Below are 4,988 nucleotides of genomic sequence, written 5' to 3'. Positions count from 1 at the left end.
GACGTTACTATCATAGGTTACTATCCAAGAGTTCCAAGAGTCGCAAAAAGCAAACAAGCCAAGCAAACTCCGAGTGCGAAACAACCACTTATGTAATTTATACAGCGTAATCTTCATTTAGCTAATTTTTCGTTTTGTTAATATTAATTATAAAAGTATCCACTTTCACGAATTAAGCACAAATTGTATGGGGTTAGAGAGAATTCTACGTAAGAAAACATGCACACTGCACCTGGGGCAAAAATGCTGTGTAAAGAAGCAAATTGCGAATATGGACATTTCCACTTTGACATGAAAACGTTTTAAATCAAGGCCGAGTCTGCTGCCACGCACGTGTCAGCAGTAAGAATAAGGGTCAAATTTGCTCCTGCCACGCAATTCGTCTGCTAAGAGGATGTTACAAATTTTAAGAACAGATGAAGACGAGAGAAATACAAGTTTATGATTAGTGGGAATGAATGTACAGGAAATTTAGAACCTGTTTCTTTAGAAAGCATTTAGCGATATTATTCTAATGCTAACAGAACTTAACCTAACTACGAGAGTATTTAGGTTTATTATTAGAAGAATGCTGAGGGACCTAATCTTAAAACATTTTGTGAAAGTAATCGCTACAACTTCACAGGATGTGTTACAGACGTAATTGCATATATAGCATGATGAAATCTCGATAAAACAAAAATCGAGTCTGCTACCATGCGCATATTTTTTCAGGTTCCAGCAGAAAAAGAACGTGGCAGCAGACACTACCTTAAATCAATTCATTTTACAGATAATGACAGAATAATGACACACACATGAGATGAGCAAAATATCTCGGCGATATTTGTTTTGGTTCTCGAGAAACACGTCTTCAAACACCGCTGAAATTCACCTCCTACGCAGGGTTGGCAAGTTTAAAACACTTTGTTTTAAACGTTTAAAACACACGGCTTTGTTTTTTTTACAAATGTTTTAAACGTTTAAAACAATGTGTTTTAAACATGTTTTTTTACAAGTGTTTAAAACACATTTTGGTGGTAGATATTTTATAGTCTGTGATATTCTTTTTGTTTGGCAACCCTATTTTTCATTTAATCTGTGTCAATTAATCCGTGCTTTCCAGGTCACACTTATCGCACAACACTTGAGCAACCTTTTGTTCTGACGTCACGCGAGAAACCTTTTTAATTTTATGCACACGGAAGCAAAATTGTTGTGCGACAACAAAGGCCCGTTCTTTACTGTAGAAATCGAAACCTCTCAGTGTGTGCTACGCCCTCCCTTGCCCGGGAAAACAAATGCTACCACTACCTAGATAGAGGCGGCAAAATCTCCCTCGGACAAGCGAAATAGCGTTACGGTCCAGGTTAAGTTCGTGTGTAGGAACCGGTGACCAACAGTGCATAGTGATTAGCCATATCGAATAAACACAAAGACATATGTACTTTCAAATTACCACCTCTTTACCTGTAGCCGGGAAGCGGCTAGCTGCATACCTGAAAATCACGGGTAGCGACATGCATACGAAAATGATATAGCCCAAGATTAACATGAAAATAAAAGTATATTCTATTCATAACCAACAAAAATGGAATCATTACAGGTCCCCACACTTGCACTCTCACATTCTCTCTCAGATTCAATCCTCATGGGGTCATCGACACAAGAAATTATACATGACATGTACAGGTTTTATGACGGCAAGCCCTAATTACTGCGTTCTCAATTAATTTTATCTTACTTTTTGTCTAATCAGGTCATTTGTGAATTTTGCTCCAGTGCTACTTAAATCCTAGCCAGCCCTTACTTAAGTTCACCTTTTGTTTTTAAAAACAGAAACTAGTCGGCGCGGTGACCATACATTACTTGACCAGTATAAACAAAGGCGTCTCAACGGCAATTACATTCACGTGGGCGGACGTTTTCCTTTTACAAGACCTCACGTGGTTCAAACATAACAAATAACCTCCGTTGAGTGACGCAAACCTATACTCGCTAGCAGGCGGGACTTAAACACTTCGCCGCGACGAGCAATTCACATTACCAGGCAAATACTTTTACTAAATAATCACACATGCGGCCTGACATAGCTAGCATTGACACATAAAAAATGAACAAACCTCCAGTAGATTAAACAATTAAGTGGGCGGCGCTTTCTCTAATAGTACGCACTTTAAACAAATACAAAGGAGCACAAACAACAATAAATTTAAGACCATTAAAAAAAAATATCACAAGGAATAAGAAAAATTGACCTGAGACGAATAAATTACAAATGACAAGCGCGACGGGAGTTTGATATAAAATTTCGAGTTGAGTGGGCGTTTTCAAAATGTCGTCGAATTTCAAGGGCGTTCTCTAAATCAATCGGGCCGTCACGTGTTAAGGTTCGCACAGATGAATACTTTACCAACTCTCAGCTTCCGAGGTGCATCCTGGCGTCGTTATGGGCGATTGAAAAAAACACATAGTATTCACACGGAAGGTTCCTTTGGTCGCGACGATGAAGATGCGAAAAGGATTCAAACACCTAGTTCCCCGGCTCCTCTTCCTCTCGGGATCGGTGGATCTCCGTGGTATGGCGCGGTTCGGACGTCGCATCAGAGCGGTCGTTGTAGGCGTCGTCGGCGTCGTCGGGGCGTCCACATCTCTCTCTACGTCTCTCTGTCGCGGCTGGTAGGCGTCGTCGGCATCGTCGGGGCGTCAACATCTCTCTCTGCGTCTCTCTGTCGCGGCTGGTAGGCGTCGTCGGCATCGTCGGGGCGTCAACATCTCTCTCTACGCCTCTCTGTCGCGGCTGGTAGGCGTCGTCGGCGTGTCAACGTGGCGGCTGGTAGGCGTCGTCGGCGTATCAATATGGCGGCGTTCGACGTTCTCTCTCTCTCCATGGCGGCGGATAGGCATCATCGGCGTAGTTTCTTCTGACCTCGGGCGAATCGACGTAACGCCCTCATCTCCTTTCTTCCTCTAGCCCGCCATAGTTTCCGGTGTTCCCCGTTTCTCAAAAATTATAAATGGCGTAAGGTAATCACGGAAAACACGGTTTCGCTAAAGACTTCCCCCAGCGGTTGAGGTAGGCGCACTCGTGTAGACTTACTGCCTATCACACACACTGGTGTTCGCACAACACAACAAAGTCCACCGTACACGAAAGGTAGCACGAAGGTGCCCTCGTTCCAAGAATCGCGGCAAAACTGTATATGGAGAGGTAGCACGGAGCTGCTCTCCCTACAAGGATCGCGGTAAGACTGTGTGTCGAAAAACCATGTCCTTCGTTTTATTTAGAATTTGAAAAACGACGCTATGCGCACGTTGGAGTGACGCTTCCGAAGGGGTCAGTCCACTTTGCTCTATTGTCTCCAAACTAGGACGTACCGTGTCCGAAGTTGACTTGCGCGGATTAAGCTTCCGCCTGGCTGTCGCCCATAGCTCAATAGCAATCGCTGTCCACAAACTGATCAATTAGAACCGATTTGATCTGGCGTCCGTAATTGTCGCTTGATCGTGACGAAACTCCACACATCCGTCCTTGCACACATGCCGCTGCGCTGGTATAAGTTTTACATGAATCGGACCGTTGGAAACCGAGATATTTAAATGTTTGTCATTACGGTCGAATTTCCTAAGCTTTACACGCATAGTGTGACCCTTCAAGTGCTTACCCTTAACACAAGTGAATCTCTCGTTCCTCCCGTCGGCTTGGCAAAAATCAAATATGTAATCTTACAAATTAAAACACTCAACACTTTGATTCAACACCTTATTTCACCGCTATGGATTTGAATAATAATAATAATGATAAGGACGGTAAATCTGACTGTCACAACCTCGCCCCCCTCCTTCTTACAAGGATTTCGTAAGCGTGAAAAATTCGCTCTACACAGGGACAGAAATTTTTTTTGTTTACAAATCCTTGAACACTCTGTATATAAAATAGACCAACAAATACATGAACACCCTGTATATAAAAATTGACAAGCAAATACATGAACACCCTGTATATAAAAATTTACTCTATGAACGGCACGGACACTGTGACCTTCCAGATACATAACATATATAATAACACCCTGAATATAAACATAACACGAAGAGTATGTACACAAAACAAGAACAAGAAGTGAGCATTTACGTGTCAGCTTGCATTCTTACGTCGCTCTCTCTCTCGTACCTGGGCGAACCGTGTCTCGAATTTGGCCTGTTCGTGTCTCTCGCTGGGCTCCATGGGATTCTTGCTCCACGGCGTCCTGCATCTGTTCGATCTGACTCCGGGCTGACCGATCTGCTATGCGCGTTGCGCCGATCAAATCCATCCCGGACTTGGCCGTTCTGAAAAAAGCCGTCGTTTCTTCTCGGCGACGCACGAGTCGGACCTCCACGCCGTCTCCTGCCTCTGAACGGGCGTCTTCGTTGCGGTGAAGGTGGATCTTGTAGCTGGCGGTTCCATTCAGCCCCTGGAGCGTGGTGGTTGCTCGGGGGTGGTGACGTAGCGTCTTCTCTTCGAAGGGGGCGGGGCGTTTCTGGAGCTCGCTGGTCGCTTTCGCCGTTCGAGCGTGTGGCGACGTCGGCTGCCGGTGGTGATGTCACTCGGGTCTCCCGCGACGATTGTGAAGTGCCGCTGCTAGTTATGCTCAGTTCACGCACTTTCATCTCGAGGTCCTCAATCGGTTCGGAGTTTCCTTCGGCTCGAACTGTAACTTCCATCGCTTGTCGCCCCAGGGTGTCTATGCCACGGTCACATGTCGCTTCCAGCTGCACGCATTGTCGGGCCATCTGCTGCATACCTTCCTCTTGGTCGCGCACGCTCTGAGACAGTGTTGCCATCTGGTTTTCTTGCCGGTTGATCCGCGCGTTGGTGTCGGCGATCTTGGCTTCGACCCGGGATTCGCATTCCTGTACCCGCGCGACGAGTTCTTGCGTTATCACCTCACCGGAAGTACGGATGGTCTCCTGGAGGCGGTCTTCCGTCACTTGCATCTGGGTGCTGATGGCCTCTATCTTCCTTT

This window comes from Lepisma saccharinum, chromosome 25 (assembly GCF_977018435.1).
Source record: "Lepisma saccharinum chromosome 25, izLepSacc3.1, whole genome shotgun sequence".
Classification (NCBI taxonomy): domain Eukaryota; kingdom Metazoa; phylum Arthropoda; class Insecta; order Zygentoma; family Lepismatidae; genus Lepisma; species Lepisma saccharinum.
This window is presented reverse-complemented; position numbering follows the sequence as displayed.